We start from the raw sequence: 24,675 nt of genomic DNA, 5'->3' as shown, positions 1-24,675 counted from the left end.
TTCAATCTGTTTTTGTTGATGGATTCTAAAGCCAATAACTATTTCATTATCATGTCACGTAAGTTGTTTATCTAGTTTTTGCTGGGAGACTATACAAAAAAGAATGAGCAAAGCAAATATAATCAAATTGAAATTCTACTTGTGCTCCCTTAAAGGGTTTGCTTTGGAGCACACATGTTTTACAAAAATGTTGATTATTTTAGCTGCAAAACTGTTTTATCTTTTAGTGGTAGCTTAATGATAAGAAATCTCTGCTTCCTGGTAGAGAATCAATCACACCGGTTAATTACTCTGTGCAGAGCACTTTTCTGGTTCCAGTAGTCTCTCTAAACTCAAAAATCTTTAAATGTAAGGAAACCTAACTATAGACACCAACATAATTGGAAAAGAACTTGGGGAGCATAATAGTAGGGACTTTGCTAGTTTCAGAAGAAGATAAATTCCCTAAATCCTTATCCAAAGGATAAGAGATGATTCTTGGATGTAGTTTTTTAATGAAAAGAAGGAAAAAGATGTAGTAGATTTGCTTGAGCAGATCCTGTTTTGGGAGTTGGTTTAGCTAAAGATAAGAGTCATTAAATGAATGCATTAAACAATTGTCCCCAGTCACTATTTTGGGGGAATGAGTTAATGAATGACTCATGCATCTGAGACACTAGTTGAGGTCTCTGTAAGGTTGATTATTTGATTGGTAATTATTAGGAGTAATGGGATCCAAGCTAGTAAATTATTTTTTCCTGATTTTTTCCACTTTATTATTGGTGGTGGTTTAGTTGCTAAGTTGTGTCTGGCTCTTGTGACCCCATGGACTGAAGCCTACCACAGGCTCTTCTGTCCATGGGATTCTCCAGGCAAGCATACTGGAGTGGGTTGCCATTCCTTCCCGACTCAGGGATTGAACCCAGGTCTCCTGCACTGCAGGCAGATTCTTTACCAACTGAGCTACGAGGGAAGCCCCTATTTATAATTAGATATAATGTGTAAACACATAAAACAGAAAATAAGAATCCTCTTGGGCCTCAAAAAATATCACTGAAGGATGAGGTCCAGGGAAACTTTTTTTTAAGTGCAAGACACATTAGTGTCTTGACCAATGGGATGTGTAGAAGAAGGCCAGGGCCAGCAGAGCTGAACTAAAGGCTCCTTCTCTCTCCCTAGAGCCAGACCAACCCTAGGGAGTGCTCAAGCAGCTAGTCCACACTGGCAGAGTGCCACCCAAGTGGAAAATCTCCCTCCTTCCATCCTTGTTCCCTTTGTGGCTGCAACTGAGGAAAAGGAAAGCTGTGTCCTGTCCCTCCCAGATGCCCGGGGCCCAGACACCCCGATACTTGGCATTTACCAAGCTTGGTAATTTGATTATTAGGAGTCTTGGGATTCAAGCTAGTCTTGAAAGGACTCTTTCCCTGTGACTGGCTGGCTGAGAAAGTCCCTGAAGTTTGGAAGGCTGACCACAGACTCCCTGAGGGCTATGGGAGAGTCAGTGCTAAGGTCAAGGAGACAGAGGGAGCCTGGGATAAAACCGCTTTCTCCTCTACTCACAGAACACTTCTGCACTCTTTAATACTTTGCTTCTAGCCACCAAATGTTTGGGTTTTTCACACCAAGCAGTTCTGACACTAACTGCTTGGAGTCAGCACAGACCCCCTACGTTCAGTGCCACAAGACTGACCCCCCACCCCGACTCAGATGCCAGTCATAAGTGGTGAGTCCCCAGATTACTCACAAATTTTGTGTGACTTAGCTAGAGGTTCTCAAAACTCCTTCTGATTCAGCTCACAGAATTCAGGCAAACACATTTACTGGTTTATTGCCTAATAAAGAATATGATAAAGGATACAGAGGAACAGCCAGATGAGACGGTCTGGAAGGGTCCTGAGCATGAGAGCATCTGTCCCTGTGAAGCTGGGGTGCACCACCCTCCAGGCACATAGAAGAGTTCACCAAACCAGAAGCTTCCCCAATCCCATACTTTTGGGATTTTTATGCAGGCTTTATCACATACATAATCAATTAATTCCATTTCCAGTCATTTCCCTCTCTGGGTCAGTTGAAAGTTCCAAGCTTCTAATCATGCATTGGTCTTTCTGATGACCAGCCCCATCCAGGAGCCCACCAAGTATCGCCTCATTAGAACAAAAGATGTTTCTGTCACCTATGAAATTCCAAGGGACTTAGGAGCTCTGTGTCAGACACTCTTGTCACTCAGGAAATTCTAAGGACTTTAGAAACTCTGAATCAGGAAGTGGGGTCAAAGATCAAGTACTAACAGGAACTGGTGGCAGAGAACAATTTATATTTCTTATTATTGCACAGATGGCTTATGGACATAAATGCAATGCTTGTAAGAATTCATCAATGTACTACTGCAATACTTTATAACTGATAGCTGATAAGAAAATGAACCTTTTAACATTTTTTGATGACAGAAACTAAAGCCTCAATCAAGAGACTAGACCTGACTTTTACTTGTTTTGAAGTTCACCATTTTGCATTTTTAAAAAATGACACATGGATTATACATAAATGCCACTTCTTGGACTAACAGAACCTTGTCAATTTGATCAATTCTTTCTGAATAATACATATTAACAGCATGAAACAAACTATGCAGTTTCATTGGCAACAAAAATAGAAAAATGTCTTTGAGTTGTTAAAACCATTGTTTAGGAGTAGAAAAACAGGTTGATAAATTATTTCCAGAAGCAGACCAATCCATAACAGCAGGAAGCTGTTTGTTCCATACCTTCAAATTTTCAGATGAAGAAAAACATTAGCTATTGAAATGTGATAGAATATTATCTAAGGCAAATTGTAGTCAGATACATAAATTGGAATCTACTTCATTGGCAGGGTCAAATGCAAACTTCCCATTAACTTAGGAAATAAAACCCACTGTTCCAAAAACAAAGTAGTCTGTGACTTCATCTATGACCTTGCTAATATTTAGACAATTCTGTTAGTTAAGATAGCTGTTAACTAGATCAGAGTTTAATTGGTAAATATTAGATAATTTCACACTTAGGCTTGCAGTACCTCTTTTTCCATTTTTTTTTCTTTTTACTTCTGAAATGAGATGGAAAGCATACAAAGAGATCAGAGATACTTATTAACTTCTGAGTCTTTGAAAATGTTACTCCCTTATATAAAATTACAAAGCTCACTTAAATGTTTTTGACAGCCAATGGCAAAGCGAACTGAAAAGGGAAATTCTCACCTTGCTCCTATCATTCAAACCAATTGCCTTAATAATAAGGGCCAGATTTTAATTCTTGAAAAGTTTATGATAAAGATGGCATATTAGAAATATGCACAGGAGAATTTTCAGAAAGCAGACTTTCTTAGTTATAAGAAAGACAAGGAAAGAGTAAGTTTATATGCAAGTCTACATTTCATATGCAAGTCTTCATTTTCCTTCCCTGTCAAGCTTGGTGGCAAAGTGATGAGATTCACAGCCATCTTCATGCATCATAGATTTCCTGAGGGTTGAGGGTACTTCTGATTAAACAAATAAACAACCCCATCCTCTTGGAGAGGTGCCAGATGTAGAAGAGAAAAATTGGAAAGATGGTTGATGGGTTTGGGGAGCAGGAAACAGGAAGACAAAGATGGAGAAAAGTGCTAACAACATGCTTATGTGACCTTTGCCCTAATCACAGAAAATATTAACCTATGGCTTCCAATTCATTTTTCCTGCTCTAACAGGGGCAAAGTGAAGCCATATGCATACAACTTGGATACAGTATGCCACAAAGCCTTATGGAGACAGGAAGCAGGGAAAACGTTTCATCCTGGCTGCTGTAGTCATGTGAGAAAAACTCACAGGTGTGGGAAGACAGTTATGGCTGAAAGAGTTTCCCAGTAACCACGATAAAACTTCCAGGTAACACCTAAGCTTTAAGATAGGAGAGTCTTCAAAATGTTCCACTTCAACAGTGAAAGATTTTCCTAAAATCACTAGTAGGTACACTCACGATGCATGTTATAAGTTTGTAGAATTGGAATGAAAATAGCTCAAAGTAAAAAAAATGTGGTTGAAAATGTCCATATAGTCATTACAGAATTCCTGAAATTTAAAGACTTTAATTTTTGATTGCAGTTGGAGAGATTGAAAATATTTTGAAATTAGCTTATCAGATGCAGCTAGACTAGATTAGTTCAGAAGACTGTGCTTTGTGTGGGTTTAACCTGGCCCTTCATTGTCTAACTGTTGCTCACCTCCCCAACTTCATCAGTCTCCTTGGATTCCTAAACTGTAAGCTTATTTGGTTTTTCCAGTAGTCATGTATGGATGTGAGAAATGGACCATAAAGAAGGCTGAAAGTGAAAGTGAAGGTGCTCAGTCACGTCGGGGTCTTTGTGACCCCATGGACTGTAGCCTGCCAGGCTCCTCCAGCCATGGGGTTTTCCAGGCAAGAATACTGGAGTGGGTTGCCATTTCCTTCTCCAGGAGATCACCAAGATGTGAGAGACGGACCATACAGAAGGTTGAGTGCTGAATAATTAATGCTTTCAAATTGTGGTGCTGGAGAAGACTCTTGAGAGTCTCTTGGACTGCAAGGAGATCAAACCAATCAATCCTAAAGGAGATCAACCCTGAATACTCATTGGAAGGACTGATTCTGAAGCTGAAGTTCCAATACTTTGGCCACCTGACGTGAAGAGCTGACTCATTGGAAGGGACTCTGATGTTGGGAAAGACAGAGGACAAAAGAAGAGGGTGACAGAAGATGAGATGGTTGGATGGCATCACTGACTCAATGGACATGAGTTTGAGCAAACTCCAGGAGATAGTGAAGGACAGGGGAGCCTGGCATGCTGCAGTCCATGGAGTCGCAAAGAGTTAGAAACAATTTGGCAACTGAACAACAACAACAAAACAAAACTGCACACGGTTCTCTGCCACACGCTATTTTCTCTGTTTGGAAAGTCATCCCTGTCTTTACTAGTGCCTCAGTTTTCATACTTCAGATTGAAGATAATCTTCTCCAGGAAGCCCTGTACAGTTATGCTAAGTAAGATTTTGTTCTCTTGGAATCATCTATTTACTTGTTAATTTCTCCAACTAGACTAAATTCTCATTCATCCATTCATTGGACAAAGATTTAGCTTTCTATGCATTTCACTAGATGGAAATTGTACCTGCACTTACAGTTTTCCAGTCTAGGGAGAGCTTCCAGAATCTTTGCTCTCTGCACTTCTGCCAGATCTTGAGAGTTGCCAGATGTGTCCTAGAGAGAATCAAAATGACTAAGTTCTGTGTATGGGGTCTTCTACTCTGATAATATAAAAAGCCATAGCTCATACGTGTCAGGCAATGTTCAGGTTGTAAATTAGAGATAGATTTGGCTGCTTGAAACTGCAAACCTATTTTACAAATAAGGGTTTAGTGCTTTTCCCATACCAAGAAGTGTGTAGGTAGGCAGACCATCATCTCCACGATGCCATCAGAGATTTGGATTCTACTTTCATGCACCCCTAACATGTGGTTTTCATTTTCACGTTTGTTGTCTCATGGTGGCAAAACTAAAAAAAAGGGGCTTTCCTGGTGGCTCAGTGGTAAAGAATCTGTTTGCCAATACAGGAGATGTAAGAGACAAGGGTTCAATCCCTGGGTCAGGAAGATCCCCTCAAGAAGGAAATGGCAACCCACTCCAGTATTCTTGCCTGGAGAATCCTGTGGACAGAGGAGCCTGGCAGTGTAAACAGTCCTGACTTTAAAATCAGATGGCCCAAGTTTGAATTCCTGGCTTTCATTCTTATCGGCTATTCAATTTGGGGCTGTTTACTCAATCTTTCCAAGCCTCCATTTTCTAGTCTAGGAACTGGTATAATAAGAACTGCTTTATGGGGTTACTGGAACAATTAAATGAAAGAATAATGTGTGTTAAAAGTCTAATACACAGACAGAATTAATTTTTTGTTTTACTATGGAAAACATATTTGTATTTTGAAGTTGAAGCAGTTGGAATACCTAGGAATAAATGATCCTTTTAGTGTTAATAAACCTTAAAAGGGAATTCTAAGTATAGATGGCTTCAAAAAATACAAATTTGCAATCTAGGTATAAAATGATGGCATTTCTGATTTTTTAATATATATTTTAAAATTTGCTAAGACAAAATAGTTACGGATTTACAGCCAGAGATTTCAAAAGGGAAGATGATCTGAGGAGGTAGGTAGGCAATAATAAATAACACTCAGACCATGTCATTACTGTGATGAGAAAGAAACAACATTTGGAGAGCATCCCAATCAATAGCCATGATTTTTGAAAATACACACAGAGTGGGAGGCCCTAAGTAAAGATGCCCACCTGTCCAGTCAGTCAGAGCCTCTGTGAATTTCTCTACACCTCTCCCAATCCTGTCCTTCAGAAAGTTTTGTTTGTTTGTTTTGTTTTTTAGCAAATCAGAACAAGCCAGGTGGCCATTCAGGATGGTCAGAAATTTGGAACACTTATCTACCAAATGTTTAATGAAAGTGGTGACATTTTGATCTTGAAGAAAAGATATCCCTAGAGACAGTGTCTGTCTTCAGTGGCTCAGAGGCTGACATGTGGTCTAGGATTCAGACCTTAGGTAACAAGACAGTGGTCTACAGAGGTATGATGTTTGGCCAATTCATTGTTGGCCCAAATAAAATTTTTAAATATTTAAGTTAGCAGCCAACTATTAAGATCATATGATTTCACTTAAAAAATCTTGATTTCTGACTTCTCTTGAAGGATTAGAAAGTCTACCTCCTTTATAGCAGTCAATCTTCCATTTCACCAATCTCTGTTATTCTCAGTTTCTCCCTTACAACCTGAGGTGTATTTATAGCCATTGTTCACCATTTTTGGCCATTCTTTTTCTAAAAAGATAATCATATTTTTTCACATATCTCTATCAATTTTTTTTTCTTACTCCCCCAAAGCATCACTCTCTTTCATTCAAGATTGTAAACAATGGTTTAGATTTATTTTGTATTGTGCTGGGTGAAGAACTGGAGGTTATGAGATGATTTTAGCTCAGTTAAAGTGTTTCCTAGCAGAGGAAGTGAAGAGGAGTGAACAATGCTCTCAGAACGTGGCCATTGATGGTAAGTTCCCCGTAACTGTAAATATTTTAGGAAAATCTGAAAGCCAAAAAGTGGAAACAACCTAAATGTCTATGTAGAGATGAATAAAGAAAATATAGACTATACATATTCCGCCCCCCAAAAACCAGAAGGAAATCCATCCATGGGAGGACATTATGGCAAGTGAAATAAGCCAAGCACAGAATGACAAACACTACTTGATTCTATGTGGAGGACATATCTAAAATAGTCAGACAGGCAGAAACAGAGAGTAGAATGGTGGTTCCCAAGGGCTGGGGGTGGTAGGGAGTTGTTACTCAATGGGTATAAAGTTTCAGTTATGCAAGATGAATAAGTTCTAGAGCCCTGATGTAAAACATTATGTCTATACTTAGCAATACTATATGGAACACCTAAATTTTTGTTAAGAGGGTAGATCTCTTGTAAAGTGTTCTTACAACAATTGTTTTTTTTTTTTTTAAAGGAAAAGTCTGAATGTTGACCATCATTGATGTTGTGTCAGAAATCCTTATGTCATAGGATAGTTCATCATCTTTGGACTACAGCTCAGAGATATAACTATGACTCCCACCCACCTGCCACTATATTTTGACCAATACAGAAAAAAAATCCCTTAAAAAAACTGTTGCTGAGGATGAATTCTGTACTGTAGTCAGAATGTTGGGCTGAACCAGTGAGAAGATGGAAGATAGTGGTAGAGTAGAGGGAGGTTCATTCTGCCGCAAGGACAAGGTAAGAGGCAAAAAGATATATTAAAAATGTTTAAAGATTGCATGTTTCCAAGGAAATAAACAAACCTCACCTGTGAGTCTCTAAGAAGGTATGGTCAGGGCAGTAAACAGTTCTACTCAAATGGAAATAGAGTGCTGAAGGGCAACCGAGCATAAGCAAGGATCTTATGAAGTCCTGTTATATAAGACAGTGATTGCATTGCAATTATTACTAATTTGTTTTGTACTCTTTTCAGTCTTTTAATCTCTTTAAGATCACTGCCACAAGGTTCAGAATTTGGACGCATGCTGAAGTTTAGACTAGAAGACTGAACTGGACAGCCTGGGCTTCAGTCCCACTCTGAGATCGTAATAGCCTGTTCGTGGAGATTCCAGACAAAAGAGAGTCTACTGTGAACTCATCTCACTTTGCAAAAACAATAAAAAATGTAGAGACACAGGACCCATTTCTTTGATGTTCAAAGATATGAGACTCACTTGATGTGTTTTTGCACATTCAATGAATTTTGGGCATAGCAAAATATGACTGCAATCTAGTCACATCTATTAAAGTTGCTGCACACCATTTGTTGATTCAATCAAGGAAATAGAAGATGACTTTCTGCCTATTTGTATATAATGTACTGTAGTGTTGGCTCCAAAACAGGTACTCCTCTGTTATGTGGGCCTCTACCCAATAACTTACTGTATCTCTCTTAAATCAATAAGGATTAAGTCTGAAGATTAAGGAAAAACTTGAAAATAAATACAAATAATATGTAAAGTTCAAATTTGAAAAGTTAATGGCAATAAAGATTTAATCTCAACAGAAGAGCAAACCATCTTTTCTTTCTTCCTGCTGTTTAATTTAAGGGAACTCTCTCTCTTTTTTTTTTTTTGGACAATAAAAGAGCATTTCAAACCATTTTGTTGGGGATTTATGAGAATTTTTCTTCCCTGGGGCAAGTCATTCTTCCCTTTGAAGACACTTGCTCATTTGTATATTAAGAAAAGATTATAAAATTGGTGGTGAAAATTAGACAACTATTCTCAAATCATGGGTCCACAGTGGGCCATTATCTCAAAGTGTTCATAGAAAAATTGAGAATACCCTGTTCCTTTTATCTCCAAATGCCAAAAGTTTATTCCATGTTTAGGGCAGAAAACATGAGTTTATCCTTGTTTTCATTATTTGGTAAACTGATACAAGTTAATGGAATACAGGGGTTTCCCAAGTGGCACTGGTGGTAAAGAATTGCCTGTCAATGAAGCAGACATGAGACTCAGGTTAGACCCCTGATTCAAGAAGATCCCCTGGATGAGAGCATGGCAACCCACTCCAGTATTCTTGTCTGGAGAATCCCAGGGACAGGGGAGCCTGACAGGCTACAGTCCATAGGATCACAAAGAGTTGGACACAACTGAAGCAACTTAGCATACACACACGTGATGGAATGCAACAAATTTTTTTTAAGCACAGATGTTTTGCAATATGTTACAACATAATAAAATTATAAAATGTAATTTACATTCCTTTTTTCCAACTGACATTTTTATTTAGCTAGTTGTGGAATCACATGTAATTATAAGGAATTATACAGAAAGACTCTTGTAATACTTTGCCCAATTTCCTCCAATGCAATGGAAATATTTACCAAAAATATAACATAAAACCACAACAGTGATATTGACATTGATAAAATCCACCTCTATGATTCAGGTTTCCCCTAACATACTTGCAATCATGTGTATGTGTGTGTGTGTGTGTTAAGTTTTGCACAATTTTTTTCACCTGTGTAGGTCTAGGTACTGAACAGTTCCAATACTATACTACAAGGATTTCTTGTGTTGTCTTAATATAGCCACAAGTATCTCCCACCCATTCACTCTCCACTCTACTACCTGTGCTTCCTCCCATCTTTTGGGGGAGGTATTTAGGTTGTTTGCATTTAAAGTAATGAATGATATGTTAGCACTCAAGTATGCCAATTTAATATTTATTTTTCTGTGTGTTTCCTCTGGTCTTTGTTGCTTTGTTTTATTTTGCTTGCTTCCTATAGGTTATCTGAACATGTTTTTAGAATTTTATCTTGATTAAGTCAGTAATTTTGAGTGTGTCTCTTTGCATAATTTTCATAGTGGTTGCTCTGAGGATTATAATATAAATACGGAACTTCTCACAGTCTCTTTAATTCAACATTTACTGCTTTAAATGAAGTGTGGAAATATTTCCATTTAAGTTCCTTTATTCCCCCCATTCTTAAATATCATTGCCCAGGGTATCAGATGGTGTTAGAATTTTTGTTTTAACCATTAAAACTTACAAAGGGGCTCCCCAGTTGGCTCAGTAGTAAAGAATCTGCCTGCCAATGCAGGAGATGTAGGTTCAATCCCTGAGCTGGGAAGAGCCCCTGGAGAAAGTGAAAGTGAAGTGAAAGTGCAAGTCGCTCAGTTGTGTCTGCGACCCTGGAATTTTCCAGGCCAGAACACTGGAGTGGATAGCCTTTCCCTTCTCCAGGGGATTTTTCCAACCCAGGGATCAAACCCATGTCCCCTGCATTGCAGGTGGATTCTTTACCAGCTGAGCCACAAGGGAAGCCCATCCTTGGAGAAGGACATGTCAACTCACTCCAGTACTCTTGCCTAGGAAATCCCATGGACAGAGGAGGCTGGCAGGCTACAGTCCATGAGGGTGGCAAAAGAGTCGGACACAACTTAGCTTCCCTGGGGCTCAGATAGTAAAGAATCTGCCTGCAATTTAGGAGACTCAAGTTTGATCCCTGGGTTGGGAAGATCCTCTGGAGAAGGAAATGGCAACCCACTCCACTATATTCTTGTCTGGAAAATTCTATGAATAGAGGAGACTGGCAGGCTATAGTCCATGGGGGTCACAAAGAGTCAGACACGACTGAGTGACTAACACTTTGACTTAGCGACTAAACAACAATAAACAACACTAACAAAACTTGTGAGAAAAGGATAGTTTATTGTATTATGTACCTGTATTTCTTTCCTTTCTGTATTTTCTTTCTTTCTGATGCTCCAAGATTTCTTTTCTTTTTTTAAATTAAATCATTTTCTGTCTGTTTGAAGAATTCCCTTCATCAAATCTTTAAGGGTGTGTCTGTTAGAAACAAATTCTTTTAGTGTTCTTCAGGAAATGTTTTTCTTTTCTCTCATTCTTGAAGGACATTTTTTGCCAGATACAGAATTCATGGTTGCCAGTTCTTTACTTTTAGCACTTGATTAATGTTGTGTCACTTTTTTTTTCTGGTTTTCATGGTTTCTGACAAGGTATCTACTGTCTTTTGAACTGGTATGTCTCTAAGGGCAATGAATTGTTTTTTTCTGTATTTTTATCTCAAATTTTTATTTTTCATTTTAAAAAGTTTAATTATCCTGTGCTGTAGTATGAATTTCTTTGTGTTGATCCTGTTTGGGTTTCACTCATCCTCTTGGCTATGTGTGTGTGTTAGTTGTCGGTCATGTCCAACTATTTGCAGTCCCATGGACTGTAGCCTGCCAGGCTCCTCTCTCCATGAAATTCTCCAGGCAAGAATACTGGAGTGGATTGTCATTTCCTTCTCCAGAGGATCTTCCTGACCCAGGGATCAAACCTGGGTCTCCTGCATTGTAAGCAGATGCTTTACTGTCTGAGCTACTAGGGAAGCCCTTCTTGGCTATTTCTTTTGCCAAATTTTTGGAGTTCTCAGCCATTGTTTTTTCAAATGTTCTTTCCACCTTTCTCTGTCTCTCCTCTCTCTTTTTGAGATTCTCATATGACTGTTGGATCTTTGTTATTATCCCACAGGTCCCTGAAGTTCTGTGGGTTTTTTTTGTTTGTTTGTTTTAAGTCTATTTTCTCTTTGTTTTTCAGATTGGGTTAATTCTATGCTTCTGTCCTCAAGTTTACTGATTCTAACCTCTGTCATCACCACTCTACTGTTGAGCCCATACAGCAAGTGGTTTTTAAAAAATTTGCTATTGTATTTTTCAGTTCTATAGTTCCCATTTGATTCTGTTTTACATGTTTTATTTCTATGCTGAGATATTTTTTTCTCATTTGTTTCAAGAGAATTTGTAATTGACTACTGAAGCATTTTTATAACGGTTGCTTTAAAATCCTTGTTAGAGAATTCTAACATTTGATCCATTTCGGTGTTACATTAGTTAATTACCTTCTCTCATTCAAGTTGTGATTTTTATGGTTCTTGACATGACAAGTGGTTTCCTATTGTATCTTTGGCACCTTGTCTATTATGTAGGAGATTCTGGGCCATATGCAATTCTCTTGTTTAAGTTGAAGTCACACTGTTAATGTTCAGCATGCAGGTCTTGGCCTACTTTTGAGGGATGTTCTTTCAATGGAAGTTTAATTTTTACTGACTTTGTGGTGTTATTTTGATCTGTTTGGTGTATCAGGAGCCACCAGGGCTCTCACAGGTCCATCTGGTGCTGCTTAAGGGGATGGCAGGGGTTTCCCCAGTCCAGGCCACGAGCTGTCTCTTAGTGGGGGAAGGGCATGATGGGATCCCCCTACGGTACCCTTTTCCTGCCCTAATGTCGCTGAAGGGTGGGGGCTGGGAAAGTCTCAGACATAAGGACTTCTTGCACCAAGCTGCCAGAGTGTTGTTTCTGCTAGGCCCCTCATCTGTCTCTGTAGGTGTCTCTGGCCCAAGAAACAGAGTCTCAAGTCTAAAGGGAAAAAAAGCTTCTCATACTAGCCTGCTTGCTATGACTTGGTCTCCTTATCATGATCTGTAACTGTCCCAGATAAACATATTATTTAAAAATTACCTTTAATAATGATATGTAGAAAAATCCAGTTTAATTATGGTTGGGAATATTTCCAGGCTATATCTGTACAGTTGATTTTTGAATATATTTCCTAAAATCCCAATTCCACAGACTTACCTTGAGGCATAATCTGATATTGCTGATCGGGACTTTAGCTGTCTTCTGATCTGTTGGAATGATGACATCGAAGAGAGTTGATGCCAAGCTGGAGAGAGGCCCAGAGGAAGAGCACAGGGTTTTATCTCAATCATTGGTTTCATCACAGACTTGGATATGGCAGACAATGTAGACTTATCAGATTTGATAGTACAGTTATAATCTTAATGAATTCCTCCTACTTCACAGGACAGACTCCATATCTCTGCCCTCTCCAAATTAAAAAAACAAAACAAAACAAAACTTGGCAATCCAGACAATGGAATATTATTTAGTGCTGAAACTAAATGAGCCATTAAACCATTTAAGGAAATTTAAATGCACATTGCTAAGTGAAAGATGTCAATTTGAAAAGGCTACATACTGTATGATTCCACTGTATACCACATTTGAAAAAGATGAACTATGGAGATAATTAAAAAAAAAGCTCAGTGGTTGTCAGGGGTTGGGGGCAGAGAGAGGAATGAATAGGTAGAGCCTGGAGGATTTTTAGGGCTATGAAGCTGTTCTGTTTCATTCATCTGCACTATAAAGGTAGATATATGTCATTATACATTTGTCCAAACCCATAGAATGTACAAGGGGTGAATCCTAATGTAAACTATGGATTATGGATAATAATGATGTATCAATGTCAGTTCACTGATTGTGACAAATGTACTGGTTGCTGGGGGGGTGTTGGTGGAAGAGGTTATAGATGGGGATGGGGTATGTGAAACTCTATGCTTCTCACTCAGTTTTCCTGTGAGTCTGAAACCTCTCTAGAAAATAAAAACTATGAATTTAAAAACTGGATTGACATGGATTCTTCTCTTCCTCCCTTTTGTCTCAGTAGATGAGAAGACTGTTCTTCTGCTCTATCTCTCACTAGTTCTGAACTCACAGCTATGATAAGGGCTGACATGTCACATAAAACCACAGAGTACCATCACTTATACTAAGATAGGGATGTTGCCTCCCCAGGAGCTGGGCATCCAATGGTCAATTCGTCCTAACCCTTCAAACTCTGCACTGTCTCCTTCTTCATGACATGCGAAGTTTCCTACTTAGCCTCAAAAAATGCATTTTTCTTCTCTTAACCTAAATGACTCTTAGTCTTCATTCATGGCAAGGTCAAGTGTCACCTTCTTCCACAGTCCCTTTCCTCATTTGCATAACCCTTATCATGGCCGGCTTTCCCTTCTCTAAGTACCTATAACATACTGAGCATCCCTGGTAACAGAGGTCTTACCATCTAGGATGGCAATGTCTGTTTACTTGGCTGCCTGTACCATTAGACTGTGAGCTCTTTGAAGGCAGAGTATATGTACTTTACTTCTGTATCTCCAGGTTCCTGCTTTTCCTATCACAAAATAGGGGCTTGGTACATGTTTGCTAAATAAATAAGTGAGTTAATATCTTTCAGTTCAGTTCAGTTGCTCAGTCGTGTCTGACTCTTTGTGACCCCATGGATTGCAGCACACCAGGCTTCTCTGTCCATCACCAACTCCTGGAGCTTATTCAAACTCATGTCCATTGAGTTGGTGATGCCATCATTAATATCATTGCTATTACTAATATCTGATGTAACTGGGCATCCATGGGGTGTACAGTACTCTGCTTGGCTTCAGGACTTGATACAGAGCTCATTCATAGCTATTGCCTTTAAAATGTATCCGTCCAGACAATATTTATACCTCTTAATCCATTACAATTCATGTTTGGTGGGTTACTTGGCTCTATAGAAGATTCTATGAGAAGGAGCACAAAATAATCATAAAAATGAAACACTAGGAAATTCAAAGAGCTCCCACAGGCTTCCTTTCCACTTACAAGTATAACCCTAGTTATCAAAACTCCTTTATTTAAGCAATGAGCCATTCTTTCTGGCTTGAGATATCAAACAACAATTTAAGAATTCTTGCAATTTTTCCACATGGAGGAAGAAATGGCATTGTGTTCAATGTACATATAAATAGGCTGAACAAATATTCCCAGTGTTGACTGGGTGTATACTATGCACAAAAGAGACATTTCTGGAAGGAGGGGGTGACATACAAAAAATACTGACAATGCAAATGAAATGTTTTAGTGGTTTTCCCTCACTTTATAAGTTACTCTAAAAGAAAGACTGATGGTGAAGCTGAAGTTCCAATACTTCAGCCATGTGATGAGAAGAATCGACTCATTGGAGAAGACACTGATGCTGGAAAAGATTGAGGGCAGGAAGAAAAAAGGGGCAACAGAGGATGAGATGGTTGGATGGCATCACTGACTCAGTATACATGAATTTGAACAAACTCCAGGAGATAGTGAAGGACAGGGAAGCCTGGCATGCTGCAGTACATGAGGTCACAAAGAGTCGGACATGACTTAGCGACTGAACAATTACAACCACTTGGCAGATTTTCTTTTCTTAAGTTCCTTTGTGACATCTCATTTTCATGTGGCTTACAAAGAATCAAAGTTTATAGAATTGATTCATAAAAAATCAATACTTTGCTGTGACAAACACTTATTTTTCCAATCAATCAAAGTTTCACTACTTTATTTATCCTCTGTAAATGGAAAGGCATAGCATAGGTGAGGACTTGAAAGTAGAGAGAGCTTAAAAGATTAAGGCCACACATTGTGCTTAGTATCTCAGTTGTGTTTGACTCTGCGACCCCATGGACTATAGCCCTCCAGGCTCCTCTGTCCATGGAATTCTCCAAGCAAGAGTAGTGGAGTGGGTTGCCATGCCCTCCTCTAGGGGATCTTCCCAACCCAGGGATTGAGCCCAGTTCTCCCACACTGCAAGTGGATTCTTTATTGTCTGAGCTACCAGGAAAGCCCAAGAATACTGGAGTGGGTAGTCTGTCCCTTCTCTGGGGGAATTTACCAACCCAGTAATCGAACCAGGGTCTCCTGCATTACAGGTGGATTCTTTACCAGCTGAGCCACCCAGGAAGCACACATTAAGTCAGTAAAAAAGGCAAAATGGAAACAAGTGTTTTCTGAGTCACAGACAGTCAATGATAGACTCAGTACTGAGGCACAAACTCTCATTATCTTACAAAATAACCAGGGACACATTTCCCCTGAAATGAGGCCATGTACTCAGTGCATTTCCCAGTGCATTTGCAAATTAATTGTTGGCAGTGGGAGGCCCTGGTATTTTCAACTCTGGTGTACTAGCAATAAAACAAACAGACACACATCAATTTATAAGTATGTCACAACAAAGTATTGATTTTTATGAATCAGTTCTATAAACTTTGATTCTTTGTAAGCCACATGAACAATGAGATGTCACAAAGGAACTTAAGAAAAGAAAATCTGCCAAGTGGTTGTTGCTGCTGTTCAGTCACTAAGTTGTGTCGGACTCTTTGTGACCTCATGTACTGTAGCGCGCCAGGTTTCCCTGTCCTTCGTTATCTCCTGGAGTTTCCTCAAACTCATGTTCACTGAGTCAGTGATGCCATCCAACCATCTCATCCTCTGTTGCCCCTTTCTCCTCCTACTCTCAATCTTTTCCAGCATCAGGGTCTTCTGCAAAGAGTCGGCTCTTCTCATCACCTGGCCAAAATATTGGAGCTTCAGCTTCAGCATCAGTACTTTCAATGAATATTCAGGTTGGATTTCCTTTAGGATTGACTGGTTTGATCTTTCTGTAGTCCAAGTGACTCTCAAGAGTCTTCTCTAGCATCACAGTTCAAAAGCATCAAGAAAAGAAAATCTGCCAAGTGGTATGTTAAAATAATCTTGCTAGCTACTGTGATAACTGTACCACATATTATTATTACTCATAATATTGAATTCATGGGGCATTATTACTGAAATGCTGCAGTTTGAATTTCTGTCCAATTGGACATGTCATTCACAAGAGTTACATAATGGGAAGGATGAAATTATCTCAGGCAGCTAGTTGGAAAACAAACAATGTCAAAATATGAAAGGACTTACATGTACCTCAATTCAGTCAGGTTTTCTGAGTCCTGAAATTTTTCAGTTGAGGGTCAAAGAGGTGAATTAACTTGATTAAATTCACATAGCTAGTGCGTGAATAGAACCTATGTATCTTGACTCCTAATTCAAAATTGGCTACTCTTTACTGTATGAGTGGCTACTCTTTACTGTCTTCCCTTTCAAAGGATATGCATTTTGTTTATTATAGAGAGCTGAAATATAATGTAAAAATTGTCACTTGATGGTAAGAATGTGGGTTGGGTATCAGGCTGGGTTCAGATTCTCATGGTACAACTTAATGTGAGAAACTGATGTGTTAGTGTGCACTCAGTTCCATCTGACTCTTTGCAATTCCCTGAACTTTAGCCCACCAGGCTCCTCTGTCCATGGAATTTTTTAGGCAAGAATACTGGAGTAGATTTCCATTTCCTACTCCAGAGGATCTTCCCAACTGAGGAATGGAACTCACATCTCTTGCATTGGCAGGCAGATTCTTTACCACTGTGCCACCTGGGAAAGTAATTAATTGATACAGCCTCTTCATTTCCCCATCTGTAAACAGATAAAATAATAATAATCAACCTGTAGTGTTTATGGAGAGGATAAAAATTATATAATCCATATAAGAGTAGATAGTACAGTCTGTAGCACTATTTAAGCAGGCAATAACTGAAAGCGAAGTGTAGAGCAAAATTTCTCCTGGAGTATTTTTGCACAAGTCCAGTTGAATTACAGAATCATTTATGTCCATATACATTCTGGATACCTGAGCTTTAATTTTTTATCTTTTAAAAAATTATTCATCTTTAAAATTTTTTATGAAATTGGAGTATAGTTGATTTAAAACACTGTGTTAGTTTCAGGTATACAAAAAATTGATTGTTTTATATATACATACATACATATATCTATTCTTTTTCATATTCTTTTCCCATATAGATTATTACAGAGTATTGAACATAGTTCCCTCTACTATTCAGTAGATCCTTGTTGATTATCTACTTTTTACATAGTAGTGTGTATCTGTTAATCTCAATCTCCCAATTTATTCACCCACCACCTTTCCCCTTTGGTAAAAATAAGTTTGTTTTCTAAGTCTGTGAATCTGCTTCTGTTTTGTAAATAAATTCATTTGTATCATAGTTTTTTAGATTTCATGTATAAGTGATATCATATGGTACTCATCTAAAGCCCTGTCTTACTTCACTTAGTATGATAATCTGAGTTTTAGATATTTTCTTAGAAATAAGATTCAAAGAGCTGAAAGAAATGGCTGAGAAAATGTGTGAAAAGTTCCTTGAATGTTTATTTGAAATAGATAACTGATTCTGAAGTCAAACCTAGAGCAAATCTCAAATATGCAAAGGAATACAACAATCTCAGTTTGGAAGAGAGAACGAGAAAGGCCAAGGAGGACAGGCTTTCAGTGAGAATTCCATTTATTATTTTCCCTTTCAGAACGTCTAGGGACTACGCTCCTCTCCCAAGTTTCACACTTGGCCCAAATCGTTTGTTTCACTGTCCTTCAGAATATAGAAGTATGGCAAGACATACGAATTCAGCCACCCAGCAGTTCAAGTAAACAGCAGTGATGGGTTTTGCATTTCCTCACTTTTATCCCTTGTCTGAGTTCAGTAGATAGCTCTGTGTAATTTGAGCCAGCTCTAGATTACAGAATAGAATCCCGGAAGCTACTCCAGGAAGAGAATGTCTTCACTCTACATCTCACTTCTCCATTTATGTTTTCATTTCCTCTGCCAGGCACAAATGATTCAGTCTCTCTGGCCCTCATTCTCTCTTCCTCTCTGCAGGCTGCCTGAGCCTATATTCAAGTCTAATTGCAGTGTCAGTAATGAAATCTCAGGCCACAGTCCTTCCTTGTTACCACTTGTAGTTTCTTTTCACCTTGCCCATTATAAATCCTCTATATGACTTTCATATAGAATATGAGCACATGTTGGCTAAGGAAATTCACAAGTTAATTACACCAGTGGTTCTTCTTTCTATTGCCTGAACTTTATATATAAGTAAGCATATGGCCATCTAAATTGCTCCCTACACATTTTCTTCTATTATAAACCTTGAAAACTGTAATAAAGTTAAGCTTCAATTTTAAAAAATTCATTTATTACTCATTTAGAGAACGAAGCAGGAACCAGCACGAAGTACCAGGATTTTATGTAATCACTTTGCTTTGAAAGAAAATAAATAGCTGTCTCGGTAATGCGTGTTTATAGTGTATTTCTCCGAGAAATTAAATGATGGATTTGCCCAGTGAATCAGAGCAGAAGCTGCATGGTGACCTACTGTATTTATGACTATGGTGCTGAGGGCTTTATGTGCCTGCTTTTTTTCTCTTGACATTGCCCTTTAAGACAGAACCCCATTGGCATTCTTGACAAAGGCCCAGACTTCTAAGGCATACACTTTGTATACAAACTCTACTCTCTACCTTTTATTCTATTATTCTACTTTCATTTTTTCCTCCCAATTTCTGCATGTATCTTTCCTGTTTCATATTTTTAAAGATCTCCTGGGACTTTCCTGCTGATCCAGTAGTTAAGACTTCGCTTCCAAATGCAGGGAGTGTGGGTTCAATCCTTGGTCAGGGAGATGAGACCCCACATGCCTTGGGACCAAAAAGCCAAAACATAAAACAGAAGCAATCTTGTGACATGTTCAATAAAGACTTTAAAAATGGTCCACATTAAAAAATCTTAGAAAAATGACGTAATAAATACTTTCCAGAATGAAGTATGTGGGAGCAAATGATAAATGATAAATGACACATGTCTATATGTGATCTCTATGTTTGTCTTGCTCTTACATTTTAGTTTTAAAATTAATCAAAAAGCCCAGCATTTTGTTTGCTAATACCATAGCTCCTAGGATAATAAAGGCTAGATTAATTTATATATTTGTTGATTGTTTTATATGAGGTTCTATGCTATGTGCTGATGCAGTGGTATGTAAACAGATATGGTTCCTCACCTCATGGAACATACATTCTACATAAATACAGTTTTCTACTAATTAATTGCTAAAATGTCTGCATCGGTATTTTCTTTTCAGTGTATTTAACTTTAATATACTTTGCAATACTCTCAATACACTAATGTGCATTTTTTTCTGCATTTGTAATATATGTATCCATTTATATTGAACTTGTCTAGTATGCCACAAAATATTCTGGTCTTCTGTTGAGCATTGTTAGGATTGTAAATATAAGAATTATTGATTAGGATTCTGTCTTCATACAGCTCTCTAACAAACCTTAGTCTCTGTTCATATAATGGTTTACAGGATAAAATTTATTTTTTGCTCATTATAGAAGGAATTTCCTCTGAGAGTCATAGAGAGCCTCTAATACTTTATAAATTAAAGTTGAGCATTCAGCTGATAAACTAAATCAAGAAGTGTGGTACCGTGAGTATATGTGTGTGTGTGTGTGTGTGTCCATGCACATATGATTGTGTGTGTACGTGCTCTGTTGTTAAGTCTTGCTCAACTGTTTGCAACCCCATGGACTGTAGCCCACCACCCTTCTCTTCCATAGGATTTCCCAGGCAAGAATACTGGAGTGGGTTGCTATTTCCCTCTCCAGGGAATCTTCCTGACCCTGGGATCAAACCCACGTCTCCTGTTTGGCAGGCAGGTTCTTTACCACTGAGCCACCAGGGAAGGCCATAATATGATTAGACATTCATAAATATGCAGCAAGTAGTTAAATCCTAATTCTCTTAAGCACAAACTTTTATCTTCTCTTTTCTTTCCTCCTCATTAAAGCATTTAGTTATCTTCTTGTTTATGGGCTAAGTGGTTTGAACAGGCATGACACCTGCCCTCTAGCATTATTGTCAAATAATTTTATGAAGCACATCACTGCACTAGACACAGGGTAGTTGCTGCACCAAAAGACCTGCACACTTGGAGTTTCCAGGATTTTCTTTTTCTTGTCAGAGATGATTCTTATGCAGCTTAATTTTCATATTCATGGAATTAAAATGCAGGTTTTTTATTTTGTGTTGTGGAAGATTGATATAATGTGTACCAATTCAGGTATACTTACACATTCATAGTTACATGGAAGTAGCTATTTTCTTTTTCTGGTTCTTTTATTTCCATATTATCTTTTCTCCTCTCTTCTCTGTCCCAGACTCTGTCTTTCTCATGTAAGAAATCCTTACATAGCTAGTGGAAGTGGCTGTATAATACAGGGAGCTCAACCAGGTGCTCCATCTGAGAACATCAAACAATAACCATTGCAAAAAAAAAAAAAAAATCCCTTTTCCATTTAATGCCTAGTTCTGTGAATTATCCAAATCTGCCTGCAATGCAGGAAATGCAGATTCGATCCCTGGGCTGGGAAGATCCCCTGGAGGAGGAAAAGGTAACCCACTCTAGTATTCTTGCCTGGGAAATCCCATGGACAGAGGAGACTGGTGGGCTACAGTCCATAGGGTAGCAAAAGAGTCAGACATGACTTAGTGACTAAACAGCAACAGACGCTGCTGAATGGTCCCAGCACACGAGCATCTCCTTGAGTTTTCTCAGTTCATCCTCATAGCATTACCTTCGTACAAACCAGCAGGGTCTGGTGAGTAAGTGAATGTTGGGCCGGGGAAAGAAGATTTAAGGATGAGCTGAGGTCCCTGTATTGGATAACTGGGTACAAATTTGAAGCTGAAGTCATGATAAGAAATTGCCCTAAATGTGTTATGCTTTCTCTTTCCTTCTGATCTGTGCAGAGGCTCCCCAGTTAAAGTGCCATTTTTCTAGGTTTCAGGTCTCAAAAACATAAATCAAGCCTTTCCCATCTGCCCAAAGAAGACATGGTAGAGCTCTTTGCTTACCCAAATCTTAGAATTTTTTGCTACAGTTAAAATTACTCATTCATCTCCTCTGGTAGTCTTGTTCTAGGCATGCTCTTTCATGATTCTTTCATGCCTATGGTACCTCTTAACTCATTCATGTATACATTTATTGACAAATGTTTATTGAGCACCTGCAATGTACCAAGCATTATTGTAGATACTTGGATATAGGAGTAAATCAAGCAGGTAATTTCCTTGCCGTAATGGAGTTTAACTTGTAGTAGAGAAGGCAATCAAAAAACAAAGAAGAAGATATATGATAAAAAGAGATCAAGGAGATAGTGATGGGATGAAGGGTCATAAACTAGTTAAAGCATCAAAGACTTTGCTGAAAAAAAGCCCTGAGAAAGGAACATGCTAGGGAGAGAGAACATTGAGTGAAAAGGTCTTGAAAGGAGAGAGTGCTTGATGTTCTGAGGAACACTAGGCGGCTGGTGTGGAGAGTTGGGCAGAGTAGTGAGAAATAAGACTCGGTAAGTAGCTTAGGAAGAGATGTGGGATCTTGCAGACCTGGAAGTTATATTTGATTCATAATGGAGTATTTTCAGTGACAAATGACATGGTTTCAGCTGTTTTAAATGTATTTTACTGGTTTCTATGGGAGGAAAGGGCTGTGGTGAGAGGGGAGGGAAAGGAGAAACCTGTCGTGGTAGCCCAGGGTGTGGTGACTGTCATGGTTGGACCAGGACATAGGGCATGGCCATTTTAAAACATGGCGCCACACTCACTTTTTTTTGTCAAGGATAGTAGTCCTGGATTTCTGATCAAACACTTCTCTTTCCACTGGTTAACCTCAGCCCCAGCTCCTGGACTCACTGCTGGTGTTCCATTCCAGGGCAACTTATCCATAAACTCTCCACTGACCTGTAAAGCTGCCTGAAATGAAAAGCAGTGTCAAGATATGAATGGATCATTTAGTAAGCAGAAAAAAGAAGTGAGAAGAACCACAGAAAAGGAGACAGGAATGAGTAGGTGGGTTGTAGGAGTGGCAGAGAGTATAGTAGGATCCACGCATTGAAGCTGGCAGAGACAAGTTAACAAGGTCTCTAGTGAAGTCATGGGTGCTGAGACTCTGGGTTCCACCTCTATGGATCCATAGTGTGTCTCCTGGTACCAGAAGTCCTGATTTTTCCTGTTACCTTCTCTTATTACCATATATTGTTCTTTAGTTGCTAAGTCTTGTCCAACTCTTTGCAACCCCATGGACTGTAGCTTCTCTGTGCATGGGATTTCCCAGGCAAGAATATTGGAATATGTTGCCATTTCCTTCTCCAGGGTATCCTCCTGACCCAGGGATCAAACCCATGTTTCCTACTTGGCAGGCGAATTGTTTACCACTGAGCCACCTGGGAAGCCCATTACCATATGCAGCCCTACTATAAATGTTTATTAATAGAAAGTTACTTGAATGAACTTATGCTCCCTACATCCAGAATATCGAGACTTTGGGTTGCCCCAACAACCTCACAGGGAACGTAGGATGTATGACATTTGGTTGTGGACTTGGAACAAGTGGGAAGCTCTAAGATTTCAGCTTAAATCTCACCGTGAATGCCAAGAGCCCATGGTCTGCAATGGCAAGTGAAGCTTTGGCCTGTAATTTCAAACATGCCCCAAATGTGTCCCCTTGGAAGGCAGCACTTTGCATGACTCAGCTGCTACTGTGTTTGAGAAATGTCAAGAAGTTGAAATGTAACCACAAAGGAGTTGAACGGTTGTTTCTCTTGGTGTTAGATGCTTTCAAAAACAAATTTATAAGCTCTGACCTGGGTTGCTTGACTAATGGCAGATAAGGAAACAACACATAGTTATGTAACCATTACAAGATGAATTTTCTGCCTGCATCCATATCCATGGCTAGGAGCTTGATGGATATTATGTTCAGAAAATGGTTTTTTACATTGAAGAAATGAAGCATTAAACACAGTTGTTTTTTTTTTTCTTGATTGTGAGCTAAGAAATAACTGCTTCATTGGTAATGGGAATGGAAGTTGAAAGATGCACAGGGTAGGCCTTGCTGAGATAAATTTTTGAGCAGAAAGAAACTATGACTAATGAGAATCAAAGAGCCAGAGACAAGGAAGGTGGGCATTTACAGGTGAGAAGTGGCACATATGGTAGAAACAGGGTGGACAAAGTCCCCATTATTACCATGGTGGAGGAGCAATGAAAGCATTTTTCCTGAGGGACAAAGAAACACTGGAGTCTAGAAGCAATACTGGATTCTTCCAGTTCCCAGACAACACTCCTGTCATGTCAAAAGCTTTGGGTTTCCAGGTGGTTTCAACCTGCTCTGATATTGGAGAAGCATATACTTTCTGAATTGCTCTGGAAGCTAATAAAGAGGTAAATATAAGGCAATTTTAACAGTCATTTATAAAGTGACTTCACATGTATTTTTCAACTGATGCAAGAATCCTAATAAACTGTTAAGAGAAGGAGTGTCTTCATTTGAAATGTTCACCTGAATTTCCTTTGAGGAGGTTACATAGCTCGTGGGTAGTATGATGTCTCCAAGTCCCATGTTCTGAACACAATTTCAAGGAACCACTCAGCTTTTCAGTGAGCAAAAGAGACTATTAGTTTCCATATTGAATCTGTGGGTCTTTTATATTATAACTCCCATACATTAGGATTAAATTATCTGAGTTCAAAACCTTAACTGCTGAGTGAATAATAGACATTGTTTCTCCTTTGAATGACAAGTTCTATTCACAGGGTCAGAGGTCACGTGGTTGCCACTGGGAATGTCCAATAAAGTACAGAGGTTATTTGATGCTCTAGGCTTCTGTATGCTGAGTACTGCTTGTATTCACAGACTATGAACAGATAAGACAGCACCAATGGTCATAAGAAAATGATTTTGGTATTTTAGGAGGACAATGAAACACAATTTCCATAAAAAATGCTTCAAATCCACACACAGAAGAATAGCAAAAATGACAAAAACAGGTTTTTCAATACACTGATTTTTATCTCTTTAATACTCAAGTCCAAATCATCTTATAACTTTTTCTATAGACTACAAGGCATAACAAACAAAAATCCTATCACACACAACCATGTTTTTCTCTTAGCTGGTATTATCATTGTATCAGTAAAATGATGTCCTATTTGTGAGATTTATGTTA

General features: G+C 38.7%; 1 long non-coding RNA gene across 1 annotated transcript; it reads right to left on the bottom strand.

Moving 5' to 3' along the window:
• Positions 1-3,044: 3,044 nt before the first annotated feature.
• Positions 3,045-24,208, bottom strand: LOC145521996 (uncharacterized). The gene is made up of 5 exons (XR_014065828.1): positions 24,009-24,208; positions 22,273-22,420; positions 17,140-17,222; positions 12,705-12,792; positions 3,045-5,228 (listed from the first exon to the last, which is right to left on the bottom strand). It is a non-coding gene; the product is annotated as an uncharacterized LOC145521996 (long non-coding RNA).
• Between the last annotated feature and the right edge of the window lie 467 nt (positions 24,209-24,675).

This window comes from Giraffa tippelskirchi, chromosome 9, assembly GCF_054371585.1.
Source record: "Giraffa tippelskirchi isolate mGirTip1 chromosome 9, T2T-mGirTip1v1.2.pri, whole genome shotgun sequence".
Classification (NCBI taxonomy): domain Eukaryota; kingdom Metazoa; phylum Chordata; class Mammalia; order Artiodactyla; family Giraffidae; genus Giraffa; species Giraffa tippelskirchi.
The sequence above is the reverse complement of the archived record's forward strand: the minus strand, read 5'-3'. Positions and strand labels throughout refer to the sequence as shown.